General features: G+C 45.1%; 1 protein-coding gene across 1 annotated transcript in view; it reads left to right on the top strand.

The window, feature by feature from the left end:
- KCNQ3 (potassium voltage-gated channel subfamily Q member 3) overlaps nucleotides 1-22,975 on the top strand; it is a 297,245-nt gene that overhangs the window by 130,834 nt on the left and 143,436 nt on the right. The window lies entirely within an intron of this gene.

Here is a 22,975-nt window from a genome sequence, read left to right as displayed (position 1 = left end):
CCCATGTCAGTCAACCATCTCCTTTCTCAGATGGCAAAACTGAGTCTCTGAGTAGGGAAGGGTGTTGGCCAAGGGCCCAAGTCAGTGCTGGGGCTTACAAGGGACCCGATTCCCCTACTCCCATCACTCTGTTTATCTTCTCCATCCATGTGACCGATGTTTTCTGAAACCCATTTGCTGCCCTCATGATTAGCCGATCTCTCCTCTCATTACTGCCCGAGTACCCATGTTCCCCCATCCGTCCCTCCAGGGCCTCAGGAAAAGGCAGGAGAAAGCCAGTCTGTCACTGTGTGGGTGTTGGCTCTGCCCACTCCCAGCTCCTATTGAGCTATGGTGTGGGGCAATCCTAGAAACAGTGGGATGAAGGCCAGGGAACACGCTGGCCTGATTTTTTTTTTAAGAAAAAAAATTAACTAGGACAGTGAATACAACATTATTCTGGGTTTGTGCAGGCTGAGAAGCCTCTAACTTTGCTTCACAAAACAATGACATAACAGTAAAGCTGAATCACAGGGAAGGGGCAGGTTATGGTGGCAACAGCTAGGCTGAAGAGGCATCTGCGCCATCACTCGCCATCTCAGAGACCCTCAGAAGGTCACCATCTGGCCTCAGTTTAATCATCCAACAAAAATGGAGCTGATAGGGATGCCTGGGTGTCACTGTCACTTAAGTGTCTAACTCTTGATTTTGGCTCAGTCATGATCTCAGGGTCATGAGATCAAGCCCTGTGTCATGCTCTATGCTCAGCATGGAGCCTGCTTAAGATTCTATCCCTCTCCCTCTCTCTCTCTCAAAATAAATAAATAAATAATAAATAAAAAAAAGAAGCTGATAACCCTTCGTCCTTTTTCTGTCAGTGTCGTGATTTGAGATAATATGTATGTAAAGAAGTTGGCATGACATTTGGCACCTAGTAGGTGCTCCATAACTGCCCCTTAATGAAAAGGGAAATTCACATTAGACTGTGTTCACTTCCCTTTTTCTCAAGAACTACCCTTCCTTAGAGACACAGTTCATGGGGTAAGGAAAAGGAAGTGAGAGCTCAAGACCATCCACATGCCTTTATGCGTTCAAACATCTGTTTGCCTAATCCAATTACCACGTATCTGCAGATTTCAAGACGTCACGTTTGGTGATTAGGGATATGGAGGTAAATAAAGTCCTTACTCTCAAGAACTGTATAGTTTTACTGAGAAGAGATAACGTAGTACAAGCCATTATAATGAAGTGAAGCGTGTGTGTGTGTTGCGCAGAGGGAGTCTCAGCCAACTGGCCACACAGCTGGAGTGATACATGACATCCATGAGGCCTTCCTGGAATTGTTGACATTTGAATGTAGTATTGAAAGGTGTGTGAGATATTTCAGGTGGAAAATGTCAAGGAGAGTGCTGCAAACTGAAGGAGTAGCACAGACAGCCTAGATCTGGAGGCATGAAACAGGATGACAGTTTCAGAGAAAGCACAAGCAGAGTATAGTTGCTGAAGCATCAACTGTAGCTGTGGGAGAGGAGGGTGGAGAGAGAGGATCCAAGATCAGATATCATGAGAGCTTCGAGGCTGAGATTAGGAGCTCTGGCTTCCTTGTGTAAGCGACAGGAACATACTAAGTGTCAAGAAGGAATGAGACAATTGGATGTATTTTAAATAAATGATGTCAGCAGAGTGGTAGTGGAGCTGCAGGTGGGCAAGGCTAAGAGCAGTCTTATCTCCATGGTTCCATTGAGCATGTTACAGGATTCAGATCACCTAGTGCAGAGATATGACCAAAGAGGCGAAATGCTAGAAATATGGAACTGGAAGCAGTAGATGTGGTGACTTTAATAGAGTGTGAGGTGAGGGAGAAGTTGAAGAACAAACCAAAAGTTTGATTCAGATGATGTTGCCATTTCCTAAAAGAGGCTAGGAGCAGGTTTGCAGGAGAAATAATAAAGTTTGGGATGTGTCAAGTTTAGGGGTAGGTATGAGACCTCTGATGTGCCCCATGGTGAAGAAGCCAGGAGAAAGGAGATATGGGTTAGGTTTGGTGATTTAAGGCATGCACATAATCAGATCCAGGGCCAATGGAATATTCAAGTGAGGAGTCCAGTAGGTGGTTGGATTTATGGGTACTGAGCCCATCAGCAGAGTGATCAAGGCTGATGAGAGGGATTGGGAGTCATCAATATAAGGACTGCAGTTGAAAGCATGGGAAAGAAGCTTGAGAAGAGTATTCAGGAAACTCAGCTACTCTTTGCTCATTAAGAGTAAGAGAATCCTGGTCTTGGGTGTTGATGTCCTAGGGAATCCATTCTGTGGGTGGGAGATACTAGAGGGCTTGGGTCAGGATGGTACATATGGGATATCATCAAGTGTGGGATCCTTGTAGCACTTGTACCTTAGAAAGATGCCCAACCTCTGTCATAGCAGGCTGGGGTCATGGCAGATGGGTCAATGAATAGAGGGTGAGTAAACCCTTGAGTAGGAGTCCCACGTTAGGGTCAGAAACATCACTACTGATAAGACAGGCCAAAGCTCATCTCAGACTCAAGGAAATAGGTGGCCAACATAAGTTACTCTAGACCCTCCCATATGGTGGGTTAGGGGCTCTGAGGTTCTCAGTGTCCTGGCTCGTATGGGCTGGGGAGTTGGGAAGGACTGAACCCACAGAGGAAATCAAGCGCAGCTCCAGCTGAGTGGGCCTGGCAAAGGCCAGGTGCACACACCTCTTCTGGGCCTTGGCGTCTGCATTATAAGGTGAGAAGATTGGCCCAGGATGAGACCTCCTGCAGCTCCAACTTTCAACAGACTGTGTACTCTTACCCTAAGGAGGTTGCAAGTGCTGAGGGCAGGAGCAGTCTTGGGTATCTTTGTAACTCTACTGCTGATCCAAGCTTAAATCCTGACTTCAACTCTTGAAGCTGTGTGACTTTTGACAAATTACTTAACTCTGTTATGGGGACAATAATATTTACCATTGCTTGTTGAGAGGAATAAATGAGAAATATCTGTAAGTGCCTTCATCAGGATGTTTTTGGGTGACCAGAGGTCATCAATCTTTTTTTTTTTTTTTCTAAAGGGCCAGATAGTAAGTTATTATTTTAGGCCTTGTGGGCCACAGTTTCTGTTACAACTACTCAGCTCTGCCATTGTATGAATGGACATGGCTGTCTTCCAATGGAATATGTATTATTTCATTGACACATGGCACGCTGGATTTGCAGGTTTTGACTCATGGGCTACAGTTTACTGACGCCTAGCTTAGATCCATCAGCCAAATACCATCTTTCTTGAGACCATGGGATCTCTTCCCTACACTCCTCCCATCTTTAAAGGAACAAAATTGGGATTTGTTTTGGAAGGAAGAAGACAGAAGGTATCTGAAACCAAAGTGTGAGCCTTGGTACCAAGCAGAGTCTGGTGCAAATAAAAAATGCCTCCCTTGCTTCCTAGGGGGAAATGAAGCCTCACCAAAGGTATGTCTAGGGAAGGGACACAGTGACCACTGGTCTGAAACAATGGACCTGGGGTTCTCAACTCTGCACCGACCCAATAAACTTGCAAGTGGCACAGTCCACATTTGTCCTTGGGCTGCACGGGAAATGTAATTCTTTTGGAAAGCTCCATTCCCCTCAAATTGTTATTCCCCCCAACTGTGCAAAGGCTTTCACAATGTGCCTGTTTTTAATTGGTTGTGTGGAAGCTTGGAAGCCTGCACAGTTCAGAGCTGGCCTCCGAGGGGCAAAGTAGTCACCTGTCTCCAGATTCCTAAGCCAATGGATCTGAGCTGAACAAAGGAATGTAGCCTGCTGTCTGAAGGCTTGGCCTCTATGGTAATCATGCTTGGGCCCATTCAAGTACTCCACATCTTTGAGATTTAAATGAAAAGCAGGAGCTTTCTACCTCTTTTCACCCATGCACAGATGTTGGGAACACCCAATGAGCTATTCTCCAATCTCCCAACATCTTTGCCACTTGGGGTGGGGGAGGGGCAGGGTTTCCTTCTCCAACAAATGCTTCATCTCATCTTGCCTTGCCTGCTATGCCTGGTCTCCTCTCCACTCTGAGCTAACAGAGATGTCTGACTAAGTCCCTTGCCCTGACTTTTCTCTAAATCTCTGCCTTGACGCAGTTGGCTCTAGAGTTGACTTTGCTGGGAGCTCAGGATATCAGCAGAGAAGGGAGAAGCAGATCAAGCACTAAGTAGCAAACAAAACCATATTTTATAGATTTCTGTTATTTAGTTAAATACATCCCCAAGAATTGCTGTCTCGTCAGCAATCCTTGTTAGCCCTTGCCTCCCTAGGTGCATGGTGTGACTCTGACTTTATATCCTTCTCTGTTTTCTTTCTTCTTTCTTTCTTTCTTTCTTTCTTTCTTTCTTTCTTTCTTTCTTTCTTTCTTTCTTTCTTTCTTTCTTCTTTCTTTCTTTCCTTTTCTTTCTTTCTTTCTTTCTTTCTTTCTTTCTTTCTTTCTTTCTTTCTTTCTTTTTCTTTCTTCTTTCACTTTATTTATTTATTCATGAGAGACACACAGAGAGAGGCAGAGGCTTAGGCAAAAGGTGAAGCAGGCTTCCTGTGGGGAGCCTGATGTGGGACTCGATCCCAGGAGCCTGGGATCACTACTTGAACCAAAGGCAGACAAATCAACCACTGAGCTACCCAGGTGCCCCTCCCCATCTACTTTCACTCCCCTCTGGGCTCTCTCACTCTCATCAAACCATGCTTTGAGACCACATCCAAGCCATTTTCTAGAAAATGTACTTTAAAAAACCCTCTCTGTGCTGGCTTTCCACCTGCCATGGGGGCACAATAATAGTACCTATCCCCTAGGGCTTAGTACCTATCCCCTAGGGAAGACAAGCAGCGATGGCCCAGGGTCTGATAGGCACAAGTAAGGAGTTCAGAGGACTATCTGCCCAGGACTCTTTCATGATGCTAGATTCTTTCTCCATATGTAGTAGATAAAAACAAAAAACAAAAACAAAAACAAGTTGGATTTCACCTGGTGCACTGGTATGGATGACATTCTTGGTGAAAAACAGCCTGGGCCAAACCATAGACATCTGGGAGTAGACAGCGTGTTGTAGAAATGGAACATAGATGAGTTTGGCTCAGGTATAAATAACACGGGGAAGCCACAGAATAATGTGATTAGGAAGCCAGGAGATATTGTGAAGGGCTTGCTGAGATTATGGGTCATGCTGAGAAGTTTGCATTTTATCCTGTAGGAATCTGAGTCCAGCCCAGTCAGATTTTCTGCTTGGACGCACCCTTCTTTGTCTATGTAGAGGGAAAACAAATGAAGACAGGGAGCAAACAGTGGCACAGGGAAGAAAGATGAGGAGGGCCTCCATGAGGAATTAGCAGAAAGAGAAGAGAGTATTTGTGGCACACCAGAGGATTCTACAAGCTAGTGGGACCATGGCCAACTCTTAGCGAGGCAAGATGGTAGTGTTGGGTAGATCTTAGAAGCATGAAATGGAGGGCTTTACTGGTTATTAGTAGTAGTAGGGTGATAAGAACCTGGTGCAACCTAGGAGGTAGGGGACAGTTTGGGAGATGACCTACCATGTATCCAGCATCATGAGTTTCTATGACTGACTGACTCCTGAGTATCCCTACAATTCCACAAAATGAGACAACTTACATATCAACTAACCAACCACTCAACAATTATGACCTAGTTGAGTGGTTCTTGCCTGCTGCATGTTTTAATCACCAGGGAGCTTTAAAAATGCAAAGACCAGGTCTCACCTTAGACCATTTGAATCAGACCTCTGTGTAGATAGATCGTGAGTACATCTGCTTATTTATTGGTTTTTCATATGTCACTCAGGTAATTCTAACTAGTAGCCACAGTGGAGAACCACTTGTGAGTGGAAATGTCAGTGAAGAGGAAGTTGTCACATTTGCAAGTGGATAGAGGGGCTTTAGCAGGTGTGGATGGAGGCGCCGGTAAGTTGCAAACTTTTTGAAGCTTCATCTGGCACCAGCATTAATTTGTGTTCTCATCTGTTGTAAATAACAGCAACCGGTGGATTCACGAAGGCTTCCTTCTTCTGCTTGGTGCTGAATATAACTTCAGGGGCTCTGGCTCTGAGCAAGTGGTGCTGTCAGGATGTATTAGATTTCCCTCTGAAAGATCAAGTCTGGCTTCCCCCCTGAGTTGAGCACAAGCTGCTTTTTGCTCTTAGAATTAGGTGGGATGAGAGGGTCAAAGAGAATTTCTAGGATCATGAACAATGTGGGTAAATTTCAGGCTGGAAAGCGTCTCTGGCTGGTGTACAGTACTGACCCAGATCTCCTGGGTTTCGGTGACACTGTGACCTTGGGCATATCACATAAGCAACCTGACCCTCAGTTACTCCATCTGTACAAAGGGCAGGTAATGCCATTCCCACTAGACAAGGCTAACACCTCCAAAGAGATAGTGATGATGATGCTTCACGTATGTTTGTTCAGGTGTTCTTTGCATTGGCCTTGTGCACACAGGTGTTATCCCCATTTTAACAGATGAGTAAACTGAGGTCTAACAGTCCAGTAACTTGTCCAAGGTCACACATCTTGTAAATGACAAAACCAGGAGTATGACTTTGGCTTTCAGACTTTAGAGCCCATAGTTTTAATCATCAGATAAATCGGTATGTGCTATGCAACATGGCAAGTATATAAATCTAACCCTGTAGCAATTTTTTTGAGGATTCAAAATTGACAGCTTTACTGTTTGGTAGAAGTAAAATCTTTTAGATTCATTAGAAATCATGTCAGCCATTTGTTCATGTTTTATTTCATTCATCCATTCAACACATAGTCAGGAAGGGAGCTAAGCTTGGCCAAGGCTGGCCACTACATGTGCCATGGGGATGAGGGGGTAAGCATTTCTGAGGACCTGAGAAGGTAGGATGAAGGCTAGCCTAAGCAAACTCTTCATTTTGCTAGAAGTTGGAGCCCTGAACAGGCCCCGGTGTCCCAGTCTATGTAGTGATAAATCCATACTGACAGGCCAGACCATTAGAGCAATAGAAAGCCCATTACATCACACTGCGCCAGTGATCCAGGGATTATAGATGAGCAGGAGATGGAGCAGGAGTCCAGAGGGTCCTGTGGCTGCCATCCATCACCCCAAGGCGGTGCCACTGCTTCATGGTGGGAGCTCAGTGGCTCCTTAGTTCATGGGCCTCCAGCCCAGGGTCAGAGCAACTATGGGGCGGCCTGGCTCCCATCAGTGAGATGTCTGCCGGTCCTCTGTTCTGATCTCAGCCGTGTTCTTAAGGCGCCTGTGTTGATTTATTCTTTGAACTCACTCAACCAAAATGTACTGAGCCTGCTGGGTGCTGGGAGGTAAGATGTGTGAGACCAAGGCCCCTATCTTCAGGAGGCCACACGCAAGATGAAAAGGAGACCATGCAGAAGACAGGCATTTCTGATCCATCCCTGGCCCCATGGTTAGAGCCACTTTCAAGAAGATATCTCTCTCCTCGGTTTGAGATCTCCTCAGTGAGGGGAGCCAAATCCTGTGATCTCACATTTTTAGTTTCCCAGGATTCAGGAGAAAAGCCCAAGCATACCTGGGGCAAATTCCTATCACATCAGCTATGTGATCTTGAGTTTGGACAAGCTCCCCAAATCTCTCTGAGCCTCAGTTTTCCTGACAGTCTACAATCTGTACAGTCTGATGTGCCTCTGGCCTTTGTCATATTTCCTAACACTGGGATACATGAAGAAATATTATCATCCTCTTAACATGCCTCTCTCTCTCTCAACACGCCCTATGATTATTTCCCGTCCTTCTGGATTGCCTTGGTTTACCTTCCGCTTTACTTCTCGGGGGCATTTGGGGAAGCATAATCTTGTTATAATTCAGTCTTCCAGAAACCCTCCTCCCTCACCTTTAGTATTACCTCTTTTTGCATCTTCCCATACTCACACCCTAATGTCTCTCTGGCCAACCCAAAGCACTTCTCCAAGGTCATGGGACCTAGATATACTTAAAAACAAGGACCCAGGATTCTTTGGGGCAATGGATTCAGACCAAGTTGATGCTCTTATGGCACCTAGCACATCTCACATAGAGTAGGCATTCAGAAAATAGGTTCAGTGACTGCATGCATCACATCCATTCCCTCATTTTGCCATTTTGAAATGGTTGTTAACAGATTCCGAGAAGGTGGGTGATTTACCCTAGGTCATACAGCTACGTCCGCAGCACAATTTGATCTCATGCTGCATGATGCCATGTGTGCATGGACAGTATTGAGCATTTGCTCTGGGCTGGATGCTGTACTAGTTCTCTAGGATCACACACTAAGCCTCACAGTGGCCCATGTAGAAGGAACTTCTGCTTTCTCCACTTTGCAAATGGGGAATCTGAATCTTAGATACATCAGGAGCTTGTCCCCAAACTACAGAGCTAGAGAATTGGCAGAGCTGAATTTCTAACCAGGTCTGACTTTAGAGACTTTATTCTCAACTATAGTTTTTCATCTCCTTCCTAACAGCCAGCTGTGTGAGGTGGTGAGTAGTTAGGGGCCGCCAGAGCAATTAGGAAGAGAAGATAGAAGGCATGCAAAGTGGACAAGGTGAGCAGAGCATTTAAACATGAGCTTTCAGGATTGGATGATGCCGAGGGACTTTATGCCACAGCAAAGCACTGAAATCCTGGACTGTGGATAAATGGGGCCCATGTAATCACAGTGCCTCATCTGGGGACAAATGTGGTCTTTCAAAAAAAAAAAAAAAAAACTCACTACATTCAGGAAAAGAAAATAAGCAGAGAAACGAGCAGTAACTCACTTGTTCCAAACCCGAAGCAAATTCCCCATGCCAGGGTCATTGTTAGTAAAAATGTTTCTATAAAAGTTTCCAAAATTATAGACTTCTCAAAAATACTCATTGAGCTACGTTCGGGCTATTTTAAGACAGTTCCCCTACTGCCTCCAAAAGATTGAAAACCATTTAGAAGCATGAATCATAGACCAATAACTTGTGATACATGAGAGGGACTAGTGATAGTTGATAATTCAATTTCGGCCTGAAATGAAGTTTAATAATACATGGAGCAGCCTCACTTTCTTCTTATTAAAGTGAAGGATATGGCTTCAGGGAGAAATTAGCTAATTGAATAGAAATATTTCAGCTATAAGAAAAATAAAGGACACAGATTGCCCTCCTAAAAGGAAAAACAGGAACTGAGAAGTAAGTTGTCTATCAGCTTGAAGAAAGTACTCCCAGAAAACCTGTGTGACAACCCAAAGGACCCCCTCCCCCACCAAATAAAATTAACCGAGGAGGGGGAGAAACTCCAATGTTTCTTTTAAGGTAGAGGCTGGATATGTCAAATCCTGCGAGTAGGAGCTTTGACCATTTCCTGCCCCCAGGGTCACTGCTCAGCTCCCTTAGTCTTGGGTCACAGAACCGTTTCCAAGCTGGTTATGCCTTCTGCTCCCTGCATTTCTCATCTCCAGCATTGGCCCTGTTGCTACCAACTGGAAATGCCACACACACACACCCATGCTCCCACGCCCTCCCTACCTCTTCCGAGTGACCGTGAGCCAGGTTGGTTCTCCTGCCTCAGCAGCTCTGGGTTCTGTACCTTCCCGTCCCCGTTCCCCCACCCCAACCCTCCCATGCAGCTAAGTGATCTCCCTAAGACACTCACCTGGCCATGTCTCCGATCTTCTGAAAAATTGTTCTGCAGTTGGGTCCTCATCACTTGTGATATGGAGTCCAAACCCCCTATCCTAATCCAGTTTGCCCTCACAGACTTCTTTCCTTCTGCTCCCCTTGTTCTGGAACTCCGTCCTCAGTCTAACCGATTTCTTGCAAATGTCAGAACGCATTCTACTGTGTTGTGCCTTCCATTTGCCTATCCATCTTCTCTGCCTGCTGTGAACGTCATTACCTCGCTTGTTCTCCTGACATAATCCTGCTCACATTGGCCACGTTTCTCAAGCATCATACCCTTTGTTAGGTATTATTTTGGTGTTTGGATTAGAGGACATACTGAATTTTACTATTTGCTTGGGAAAATAATTACTGGGTCATTCTTGCTCTCATTGGTTTCTGATGGCTCTGTCCCTTCATAAACCAAATTTCACATTCTGGGGGATTCTTTCCATGAAATGTGCTCTGTTGCCTTTACTTCACAATTCTGGTACCTTTCTGTGTTAATCAATATACTTAATAATTCTTATTTTCTTTTAACACAAAGCCCCCACCATTACTCTGTTTTTCCAAACATTCTGGCATATGCTCCCAGATTCACTTTAGAATCAGTTAGTTAAAACCATGCATCCTCCACCAAAGTCTTTGAGGTTTTGTAGGAATATTAAGCCTAAAATTAATTGGGAAACAATTAAAATCTATATAGTTCATCTTTTCTTCCAGAAACATGTTTTTTCCTGCTTGTCTTTCTACAGGTCTGAATATTTTGTGTTAGGATTTTCTTTCCCTCATTATAGTTACTGGAGTTATCATAGTGGATTTTGCTAACGTAGATGGAACTATTAGGGACACCTGGGTGACTCAGTGGTTGAGTGTCTACCTTAGGCTCAGGGCGTGATTCCGGGGTCCTGGGATCAAGTCCTGCATCAGGCTCCCTACATGGAGCCTGCTTCTCCCTCTGCCTATGTCTCTGCTTCTGCCTCTGCCTGTGTCTCTGATGAATAAATAAATTAAATCTTTAAAAAATAAATAAATGGAACTTTTTTTTTGGTTTTATCATTCCCGTTTATGTATAGGAAATGTATTACTTTGGGCATGTGCATTTATTTTTATATCCTGCCACTTTGCAATCTTGTCTCTTATTAGTGATAATACTTGGCTTGGCTTTGTTTTGTTTGTTGGTATGCTCAGGAGTACTCTTTCAGAGGCAGACTTTGGAGCCAACGCATCTGGTTCTCTACTGACTACGGTATGATCTGGAGCAAATTAACCTCACGGCTTTTCAGTTTTCTTATCTGTTCATTGAGTATACTGATATTACCTACACTCTAAGGTTATGATGGAGAGTCATCTTGGAGCTTTATGTAAAGTGTTAACTGACATCAAGTCCTCACGAGGAGGCAATAAACATTACGTCTTCCCATTACTGGAGGTGGACAGTCATGTTACTAGAAACAGTGATATGTTTCTCTTTCTTTTTGCAAAAGCCAAAACTCTTATTTTTGTTTCTACTTCCTCTGATTATTCCTTATAAAATGATAATATGAGATTACTTTGATGATAGTGTGGGTCCTTGTCTTATCCAGGACATTCATTGGATCCCATTTCATAGCTCACAGTCAAGATATCTTCTCATGGGAACAAAATACTCTTCCGTTTTCAGTTTACAAGACTTTTTTTTCTTTCACAAGTGGATAATAAAGTTGATCAGATGTTCTCTTGATACAAATAATTAAGTGATTTTCTGATTCTAAACCCTTGTAGCATCTCTGACATAAGCCCTAGTTAGTTATTATAGGATATTCCTTTAAAGTCATCTCCTGCAATGTATACACTGACATATTTATGGAGGACTTTTGCACCCATCTCCTTAAAGTACATGGTCACCTTTTGCCACACCCTCTTCTCTGCTTTTTTCAGACTCTTTCCTTGTAGCTCTCTACTCTTGTTCCAGAGAGACCAATTCTCTTGTATCCTACTGCACAAGTCTTCTCTGCTTTTCTAAACGATTCTTTCGGCTCCTGTTGCATGTCTTCATCAGACATATCTTCTGCCTTTAAGACCTCAGAATAATTTTTCCCTCTGCTCATATCACACTACTCTGTCCATAGGCTCCACATCTCTTATTGTCTTCTCTTTTTTTTATCTGTAGATAAGGGGTTTCTTTCCAAGCCAGATCTTGGCAGAAGCAGGCTTTTTTGGACTGCCTGTGGCCTTGCTCACTGCCACATTAGTGATGGCCACAGCCTTTTACCAGGTGTACATTGAGGAGGTCAATGTGCACAGTGCCTCCTGGCCCGGGTCCCAGGGGCTTCCAGGCATTTGCCTTGTGCAGATTTGATGAACTGTGATGGGGGCTTCTGTTCCCCGTCAATCTGCTTTTCCATCAGTGTGTGGCACACAAAGGACCCCCTGCCCAGGCTCTTCCTGTCTTCAGTCCCAATGGACTGTTTGTTTCTCCTGCGGTGAGACCATCCCCCAGAACACAGTGTGCACTGATGCTCTCTGCCTTAGCTTTTCCCTGGAGATGAAAAGACTGGGAGAAGAAAGTGATTGAACACAGTGTTGGCTGACTCCTAAAGCAGCACTCATGAGCAGAAAGATGTCTGCTAACTTTCCTGGTGAATACAGACCCTGGTTCTCTGCCAGTAGAGAGAGAGAGAGAAGGGCAAATACCTCCTGTATGAGTTTCCCAGGGCTGCCATAACACAGTCCCACAAAGCAGATGGCTTAAAACAACAGAAATTTATCCTCTCACAGTTCTGGAGGGCAAATGTCTAAAATCAAGGTGTTGGCAGGGCCACCTCTGAAGGCTTGAGAGAAAAATCCTTCCTGGCCTCTTTCAGCTTTGGGGAGCTGCCAGCCATCCGAGGTGTTCCTGGGCTCATAGATGCCTCCCTACGGTCCCCACATCCATCCTCATCTGGACTTCTTCCCTGTGTGTGTCTGTGCATTTCCTCTTCCTCTTGCAAGGACACCAGTCATTGGATTTAGGACTCACTCTACTCCCTTGTGGTTTCATCTTAACTAATTACATCTGCAGGTTCTCAGGTTCTGGGTGGACATAAATTTTGTAGGGACACTATTCAACCCACTATACTTCAGCACCCTTGAACTTGGGGCACCTGGGTAGCTTAGCCAGTTGAGCATCTGACTCTTGGTTTTGACTCAGGTCATGATCTCGAGGGTGTGGGATCAAGCCCCAAGTCCAGTTCTGCACTCAGTGCCGAGTCTGCTTCAGATTCTCTCTCCCTCTCCCTCACGCTCTTATTCTCTCTCTCTCAAATAAATAAATAAAATATTTCAAATAAATAAATTGCTTAGAAATTAACATTCTGGGGTCAGCACCTTTGTTCTTATAGTAACTCGTTTTTGTGAGTAGATAAAATACGTAAGAGTATAGGTAGTACTTCGATAAAGCAAAGATAGTGATAATACCTGACCAACACACCTTCTGGAAGGTGTGGGAGGGATGTAGGGCCCTTCAAAGTTCAGAATTTCACATCTCAGGGTGTTCTCTATGAGACAGCTGGGGTTCAAACCTCCATAGAGGGACCTGTTTGCAGGACTTGGTAATCGAAACAAGAGAGATCTGTCCTACTTTCTGAGGCTTCTTCAGTTCTCTTTTTTGTTTGCAGAATCCCTATGATGCAGAGACTAGTTCATTCCTTTAGCTGGAATATGGTAAGAGTCGGGTTTCTTGCATATGGTCTTTGCTATTTCATGTTACAGTTTCTTTGGTGGCAACAGTGGAAGCTGACTTCATTTTCTGAGGCACACCTATCAATGCAGGGCAGTGTTTGGGGTGCCAGTCCTGAGTGGGAGCTGAACCGTTCCTTAGCAGACACTTCTTTTCCAGTGGGCACATTGCTCCACACAGTGGTTATGTCCCTGCAAATCTGCTTCTAAATCATATGCCAAGAATCAACATAAGACAATGTAATAGAAGGTGTCTGAAATATAGTAGGTGTTTAATAAATATTTGTATAGAATGAATAAGCAGCAGAAGATGATAAGAGTTAACAATTCAGACTCTAGAGGCAGATAGGCCTGGTCTAGGATCTTGGTTCTGCCACTTACTAGCTGTGGGATCTTGTGCAATTTACTTAACCTGTCCGAGCCTCAGTGTCTCTCTCTGTAAGGTGGGGATGACAACATTCTTATGTCGTGGAACTATTGTGAGACTTCCATGACTTATCTGAGCAAGCAAACCATGTCATCACTGTGGCTACCCCATTGCAAGCACTCAGGAAATGTTACCTCTTGCGGTCATCATTACTTTCATTGCTGATGCTAATGATTATAAAGATAAATACATACAGGTGGTTTGAATTACGGTGCCTGATTCACACATCTGCCTTGCATATGCCCCTCCCATACATCCTTAATGATTAGCTTTGGGAACCCCATTTTTTTCTCCCTGCTGCTATATTCTTTCTGGAAATGCCTTCCCTGCTCACCTGTGTCTACTTTCCCTCGAGAGCCAGATTCTTTGTCCAGTCCTTCCCAGCCAACTCAATCCCCCTCCTCATTCTCCTGAAGACCTCTTTATACCCTCTGATCCAGGCATGCTTAACACAGTGGATGCCAGGTTGCCTCTTTATGCCTCACTGGACCAGCTTGTCCAGGGTGGGACTGCATTTGGAGATGCTGATGAGGATGAAGGCCCTGAAGGAAGAGAGGAGAAGAAATCCAGGTAGAGTTGCAGAGGCCAGCTCTATTTTTAGTCAACCAAAAACCTGGGACTGCTTCTGTTGTGAGTTTCCTGGAGACGTCCTGCCCTTCTTTATTCTCTGCCTTCTTGCCTGTGGCACCCTGCAGACCTGACACTGACAACTCTCAGGAAGCCCTAGGAAGCCTTAGTGCTCGTTTCTAGGACAGGAAGCAAGCATTGCCATCCTCAGGGGGCCAGAGGAGGAGACAGGCTCTCATGGGAGGAACCAGGAGGCCCAGGGAGAAAAGAAGCTGGCAGATGCATTTTTGTCACCAGGGAGCATAACGAGAACCATAAGGGAGCTTTGTGACTCCTCAAGAGTCACATCACCTTTCTGAGCTTCTGTTTCCTCAACTCTGAGACGTAAAGCTTGATTAGAAAAGCAATTTTCCCACTGTGTTCAGCACAATCCAAAGCATTCTTCAGGCTGAGCCAACGCCCTCCCCTTCTGGCCCCTCCCCTGCACATGCCACCAACCACAGAAGCTCTTCCCTTCTCAGGCCACCAATCAGAATAGCTCTGGCTGAAGTATTTTTACATATTGAGCTTTCCTCTGTGCTTTTCTTTCATAAGATACCATTATTTGATTTTTAAAAAGCTTAAAAAGGCTCTGAACGAGATCATTTCCATGTCTCTTTCCGTGCCCTAGAGTCTATGACATTCAAAATTACAGTTTACAAAGACAGGAAGGAGGATTCAGGAATGGACATTTATGGGCCATCTTCCCTATACTCAGCTCTACATGAATCCTTTCATGACCAATATCCTGGCCCTAAGCTGATTCTTCCTTTGCATTTGCCTCATGACTAAGCTTGCTGAGGAATAGATCATGCTTGAGATCATTAATTCAGTTCAATTAAACAGATATTGGTGAGCGAGTGCTTTGTGCCATCCACTGGGCTCTGGGGATTCTTCACTGAACAAAACACTGGCCCTGTTGTTATGGAGCTTACAGCCCTCCAAGGAGTCTTGGATCTGGAAAGGATGCTTTAAAGATGAGCAGATTAGGCCCAGAGAAGTGAAGTGATTTGGTCCAAGTCTCACACAGCAAGTGATATCCCTAGAACTAAGCTGTAGGGTTCCCAGTGATTTTTTTTTTTTTGAAGGGTTCCCAGTGATTGCTATGAACGACTTCACATCTGCCTTCCTGGTTTTTTCCTTATTAGCAGGAAGACTAGAATCTTGCTCTTGAATTGGCCACAATCCCAGGCAGCTTATGTGGTTCAAAAAAGAGCCAGTCCTACTCTTTGGTGCTCCCTGTGAAAATACCCAAGTCCTCGCATTCTGTTCTTGCTGTAATTTCTCACTGACATATGGTGTCACTGTTGAGCGCAGGTCTTGCACAGTCCGGTGGCTGCTTGTTTACCCTGCACAGGAGCTTTTGCTGACCCCAAATCTACACTTCTTTCCAAGATGCTGCCAGCTTGGATGCCAGGATTCCCTCTGATGAATTCCATGCTTTCATGTTTAGTCATTGGTTGGTAAAGAATATTTTCATGGCAAGGTGGCTGGATCAGCTTTAACACGTATGATGCTGGAATCAACCTTCCCCCACAAATTCTATGGTCCATGTATTAAATCAGCGTCACTGACCAAGACTCTGCCAACCTCTGAGCCACTTTGTATCCTGTCATGAGTTATTTCCATGGAGAATCCCATAGACTCTTTCACTTGCAGATTCTTCCCCCACCTCCTAGCTCAAGATATAAGGGAACGCTGTTGAGGTTATGTCTTTGTGAAGCCAGGTAATATTCCATTATCTTCTTCCTCCAGAGCATTTTGTGTGTGTGTATGTATAACAAGGGATATCACTCATGATGCTTTCCCCTAAATATCAGTCTTTATAAGGTTATCCATTCCATCTCTTTCAAAAGATTTGCTCCCTTTTATATTAATTACTCACACAAACTCTTCCTAGCTTGTTGGATTCCTATAGTAATTTCTCTTGTTAATAGATTCAGATGTGCATATATTAGTATGTTTTAGCTGTGCCACACCTTTGCACACTCAGCTAGAAATGGAGCTGAGACTCTGCCCTCCTTGAGGGTCATCCCATGGCCTCTGGCTCTTGGTTTCCAGGTGTTGGCACCTGCCAGGGCTGAGACCAACTTTGAAATGAACGGTCAGGGATCTTAAGGATAGAGAGTGATTCCTTTGGCTGGCTGCTTCTTAGAGGAAGTGAAAGAAACATGTCAGTTCCTGAGGGGAGGCTGTGAAAGCTTACTGGAAAGTATGACCAGGATGGGGAGGGAGAGAAAAAAACCAAAACCAAAACCAAACACGCTAAGAACAACTTCCAGGAGCCCATAAAATATTCATCTGAAGGATGATGAAGGAGAGGCTTTTTTTTTTTTTTTTTTCAAATGCCCATGCTTGGGTTCAGTGCAGAGTCATGTAAAGAATACAGATGTTGGAATTTGAAAGGCACGTGCTCCTGGACTGAACTTGCATGGGCGTGGCCTTGGATGAATCACTCAACTCCATGAGTCAGTTTTCTCATCTATAAAATGGAGTTGAATATCTATTGTGTGGATTTAAGGAGATACAATCCAGGAGATGGAATGTAGCATGTGTTTGATGATACATAGAAGCTTGCACTGTCATCAGGTAACTCAAGGGGCACCTGGGTGGCTCAGTCAGTTAAGTATCTGACTTGATCTCAGTTCAGGTCATGATCTCAGGGTTGTGAGTTCAAACCCCACACTGGGCTCCACACTCAGCGTGGAACTTTAAAATATCTATCTATCTATCTATCTATCTATCTATCTATCTATCTATCTAGATACATAAATGATATATATAGAGAGAGTATATATATATATATATATACACTCTCTATATATATGTGTGTATATATATATGTATATATATATATATATATGAGAATAAATTCAATGAGTCCACAAATAAAGACTGTGTAGTGAAGGGATATTGTGTTGATCATGGACAGGAGCAAGGGAAGAATGAGAGGATAGTGAGGTACCCAGAGGCTCACAACTGCAAAAGCCATTATCACCCCAGGTTAAAGGGCCATGAGGAGTTACTGTGGCTGGAGTCCACAAAGTGGGGGCCACCAAACAGAAGCTATGGTGGGGTGGTACAACTACTACCAGAGTTGGTGCTGAAATTGGGTGGGGAGTTGGGGAAGTCATGATTCACCTTGTTCCTACCTTTCTGGCTCCAGCTACGGCCTCCTGTTGTAGTCTCCACCACCAGGGAAAATTGGTTTAATAAACCAAGCTGAGTTTATTAAACAAGATGAGCAAGGAAGACCAGCTGTGAACTGGTGTTTCAAGAATATATATTTCAAAGGAGGGAAGGTAATTATAAGATTGTGGGGACTCATAGGAGGGTTTTAGGGCAGCAGTTAGTAAGCCTGGCCTGGGCAGAGATTGACCAGAATTTATGACCCAGGTAAGTCACTGGAACAGTCAGTGGTCTTATCTCTGGAACACAGGAGTTCACACAGAGTTGTTGCTGTTGTGTCAGTTTGCGGCCTTATCCTAGAATATACGGGGCTGTATGAGCTGAATTGGTGTTGCATGTCATGATTCATTTTATCCCTTCTTTGGGCCAGTGTTCATTTTGAAAGTTGGTTTCTGTTTTATTTCTCATTTCCATTAGCCAAACCCTACCAGAAGGTAGCCAGCCAGCAAGCCCAGACAAGGTGGTCAGGAAAGGGAGAAATGTTCTGACAGACACATGTAGAAGACCCAGCACTCTTCTCTGCCTGGCTGCTCCTTCCCTCACTGCTTCGTTTCCCAACTGATAATAATTCTTCCTCATGTGTTTCACGGCAATGCGCCACTTTTCTCTGCTCATTTCCACACTTGAGAATTACTGTCCTAGGGCTTTGCAGATTAGATCTATAATATAACATAATATAATATACCACGTTGTTGAACCATTTTAGGTGCCAAACACTTAGGCAAGGTGTCTTTTATACTCAAAAGCCTTATTTTCTACATCAGCACTGTCCAACAGAACTTTCTGGATAAGTCTTATGATCGGATAAGATGGTAGCCATTTGCCACATGTAACTATTGAGCATTTGTATTGTCACTATTGTACTTAAGGAGCTGGGTTTTTAACTTTAGTTAATTTTAGTTCATTTACATTTAAATGGTCTCAAGCAGCCAGGGCCACTGTATTAGACAGAGCTGCTCTGAGTTGCCTTGTAAGGACTCCTTTCATTTTTCTATATTTTACACATGGGAAAACTGAGTTCTGATGAGGTTAAGTGACATGCCCGTGATCATCTGATTGGTAAATGATGGAGCCAGGACAAGAACTCAGTTCTTTGTGGCCCTTCCTCTGCCTCAGTACCATTCTTCTTAGCTTCTCGGCTAATTCCTACTCATCCTTCAAGATCCAACTCGATGTCTCTTCCTCCATGAAGGCCCCATATAATCCTCAATCAAAGTTTTCAATACATGTCACCATCATATCTAGTATATATCTCACTCAGTTTACTTTTCACATTGCATTGGAGTTATTTGTTTAATCATGTACTTTTCTTTTTAAACAAATATTTTGTTTATTTGAGAGACAGAGGTTGCAGGAGCAGGAGGGAGGGGCAGAAGGAGAGGGAAAAGCAGACTCCTGGCTGAGCAGGGAGCTGGATGCAGAGCTCGATCCCAGGACCCTGAGATCATGACCTGAGCTAACGGCAGATGATTAACCAACTGAGCCACCCAGGTACCCCTTAATCATGTACATTTCTTAGCAGATTGTGAGGTCTTTAAGGATAAGAAGTGAGTCACTATGGGAGGCACATAGGAGGTACAAAGAAAACGTTTCATAAGTGACTGCTTTATCCTCATTGTTGCCTTCATGGATTCCATAATCACTGAAGTGGTAATGCTATGCCACGGGCTTGTTGGTGCTAATTTCGTCCATTTCCTTCATAGTTTTAAATTCTATAGATCAACGAGATCTCTGCTGAGAGAAAATTCAGGCCTGCCTGCCTCCCTCTTGGGTTCCTTGCACACTCCTGTTTTTGGGCGATCAATAGCTCTGGTTTGGAGTATTTTAAGCCTGCTGTCTTTTTGACTTGAGCCTTTCTTCTCCCAGCCATCATATATTTGCCAGCATGCCTCCCCAGCAGGAGGGCAGATCAGCGGTGCCTGAGGATTGTAATATAATGCAATAGGCTCTCCTGAGCAGCATACAAACATGGCCAGCTGCCTTCTGGACAGACACATCTCTGGGTGTCCAGGATAGCCGTGGGCCAAAGGACCTCCATGCTGGGGTGTCCTGGGAAGTGTGAATTTCCTGGTGATGTAGGATTGAGGCGTTCTGGCTCTATCTGGGACACAGCATTGTTAGAAATGGATTTGAGAGAGCAGAAGAGGGAAGAAGTCCGAGTCCTGAGGAAATGACTCTGAAGACTTGGAACACTCTGATGATGTCTATTCAGAACTAGTCTGTGGTCAGCCCTTTCAGGTGAAGGGACTCAAAGGGCATGACCTTGTGCCTTCACTGTCACTCTTCATGCTTCAGCTGCATTGCACTGCCCTTGGAAAGAAGTCCTAATTCCTTAGCATTGCTTTCCAGCCATGGCAATAGGTCAAGTCTCAAATGCCAACAGGGGCCAGTTGGATAATATCAAGAATGAAGTACTGGTTTGGGGGATCTGACAAACTGGAAAACTGATAGCTATTCAGAGGGACCAGCCACAGCTCCTCCTGACCATTGTCACATGTAAGAATGAAAAGCCCGAGGTTTTCTTTTTCTTTCAGTAGAAGAGGGAAATCTAGATTTTGGTATAAAATAGCTGGTTTCTTACTTTGTAAGACAAAGCAGAGCATACCTCTGGATCAGGCTTGGTCCAAGGGCTATTATTTTGCAGTCCTGTCACCACCCCAGCTCCATTGACATTGGTTCCTTCATGCACATTCCTCTTCTGCCATTTTGATCTGCTCTCCATTTCTGGAATATCCTGACTTCATTCATACCTCAGTATATTTGCACATGCTGTTCCTTCATACCACAGTTCCTTTTCCTCCCATTCCTATGTGAAGGTTACAGTAGTTCTTCAAGGACCAACTCAATGCCACCTCTTCTAGAAGTCTCCTCACATACCCGGGCATTTACTCCTTCCCCTAGGCTCTCATAGCTCTGTTTCTACCGTAGCTGTTGCGTTTACTGTTTTATATGCTAGTTTGTGGGCTCATTGTGGGTTTTCTCAATTAGACAGAGTGCTCCTGAGCTCCAGGACTGGACAGTTTATATAGCCAACTTCCTGCCGAACACCACTCCGCAAGTGCTTCCCAGCAACCTCAGACTCAAAGTGTCCCAGTGGGAACTGATTTGTGTCCCCTCCCACCAGCCTGATTCCATTCCTATGTTACCATCTCAGTGAATGGCAGCACCCTCACCCACTTATCAGGCCAGGCATTGGGGAGTCATCTTGGATGCCTTCCTTGCCCTCACCTTTTAAATCCTACCAATCGCCAAGCAAGATCTCCTTTCAATGTTTCCACTTAATCCCCATCCCCCTCGGTTTGCCCTTATCATCACTTAGTAGGTGGTCAGTAAATACTTCTTTGATGAATTGTTTAATTATGAGCTTGTTATTATGTAGGATTTCAGAGTAGATTGCACAGTGAGGACTACAGCGATCAGGGACCACTCCCCGAGGAAAACGGAATAGAATGGGACCTTACTGGCCCCATAGGCTGGGGGCAGGTAGAGGACAAAAAATATGACAGTCAGGGAGGGTGGATTAGTGTATGGAGTAAGCAGGGGCCTTTTTATAACAAGAAGGGTGGGCTGGCTTGACTGGAGTGGAATATTATGGGAAGGGTAGACAGAGGGGAGTGAGGCACGATGAGTGAGCCAAAGGGCCAGTTTTGAAGGGTCTGAAAGCCCAAAAAGATACTCAAGTCTATGCATCAGAAAATAAGGAGACTCTGTTGGTGCTTGAGCAGGAGATCTATGTTTATGTGCCCAATATAGGAAGGAACAGGAAATAAGAGAAACTAAGGGTGACAGTGGGGAAAGCTCACAGCATGGGCTTGGCTTGGGGTTCATCAGAATCTGGGGCAGCTACAAGACCCCTGGACACTGGGTTATGTCTGAGCAAGGGCCATGTTGGAGGGAGAGTTTGCACATCAGAGGGGCATGAAATATATAGAAAGGAGGCCCATTGCCTCTTAGTCTGATTTGCTAAGTGCTGGCTGAACATGAGTCTTCTCTCTAGAAAAGTTGGAAGAAAAAACCAGTGAAGCTGGCAATGTTTCTCATTCTTCATTGGCTGTCATCATCCCTTGTTAGAGCAGCAAGTTAATGAGAACACTTATCACCATCCTGATGCTAGGGGACCCTTCCTAGTGCTTTCCAGATGACAAAGTGTGTGTTCTTCGTCTTCTCTGGTTTCCACATCAAGCCTACCAGGTCATTGGTGGTGCTGGTCTTAACCCCCTATAGATGAGGCTACTTGGGTCCTGGAGGAGAATTCACATAACCATAGGTCAGGCAGGTGAGAGTTCTGTAACATGACTGTTAGCTGAGATTCACTGTAAAACATAGTTTCTTGGGGTCAGGGGAGTTCCCCCAAGATTCTGTTTTAGTGTGTGCTGGGTGGAATTAACTTTCCCCAGGTAGTTTGGGTAACCACAGTGCTCCCCCATCCTGCCTGGGCATAAGACCCAGCCTGGCTGTGATGTTACAATTATGGGGTCACAGTGCCCAGCGCTGATGTGTCCCAGAGTTCTAGACTCCCCACGGCCAACTCAAGCCCCCGAAAGACCTCTGGGACAACTCTCAGCAGGGACCTGTTTTTATAAACTGCTACTTTTAGACAGCCTGTGAGCACTGCCTTCAGCAACCCCTCAAAGTTGAGACAGAAATAGCCCTTCCTACAGGGAACAAAAATAGAAATCGTGAAACAAATCCATGTATTCTTATCTTTGTGCAGGGCACTCCTGTCATATGGGCAGCTGCCGCTTCCAACTTTCTGCCGCGTGAAATGGCAGCAAAGGGCTTTCCCTGTCAGGGAGGGAAAATGCAAAAACTTGTGTCACTTGCCATGATGGAATGGTCCCTGGTCTTGTCTTTTTTTCTTCCTTTCCCTTCCCTCACTTCCTATCAACTCCCCTCCTCTCTCTCTTCCCCTCCCCTCCCCTCCCCTCGCCTCCCCTCCCCTTCCCTTCCCTCCCCTCCCCTCCTCTCCCCTTCCCTCCCCTCCCCTCCCCTTCCCTTCCCTCCCCTCCCCTCCCCTCCCTTTCCTTTCCCTTCCCTCCCCTCCCCTCCCCTTCCCTTCCCTTCCCTTCCCTTCCCTTCCCTCCCCTCCCCTCCCCTCCCCTTCCTTTCCTTTCCCTTCCCTCCCCTCCCCTCCCCTTCCCTTCCCTTCCCTTCCCTTCCCTTCCCTCCCCTCCCCTCCCCTCCCCTTCCTTTCCTTTCCCTTCTCTCCCCTCCCCTCCCCTCCCCTCCCCTCCCCTTCCCTTCCCTTCCCTCCCCTCCCCTCCCCTCCCCTCCCCTCCCCTCCCCTCCCCTCCCCTTCCCTTCCCTTCCCTTCCCTTCCCTTCCCTTCCCTTCCCTTCCCTTCCCTTCCCTCCCCTCCCCTCCCCTCCCCTTCCCTCCCCTCCCTTCCCCTTCCCTTCCCTACTAGATGCTT

The sequence above is a fragment of the Canis aureus genome, chromosome 14 (genome assembly GCF_053574225.1).
Source record: "Canis aureus isolate CA01 chromosome 14, VMU_Caureus_v.1.0, whole genome shotgun sequence".
In the NCBI taxonomy this organism is placed as follows: Eukaryota; Metazoa; Chordata; class Mammalia; order Carnivora; family Canidae; genus Canis; species Canis aureus.
This window is presented reverse-complemented; position numbering and strand designations above follow the sequence as displayed.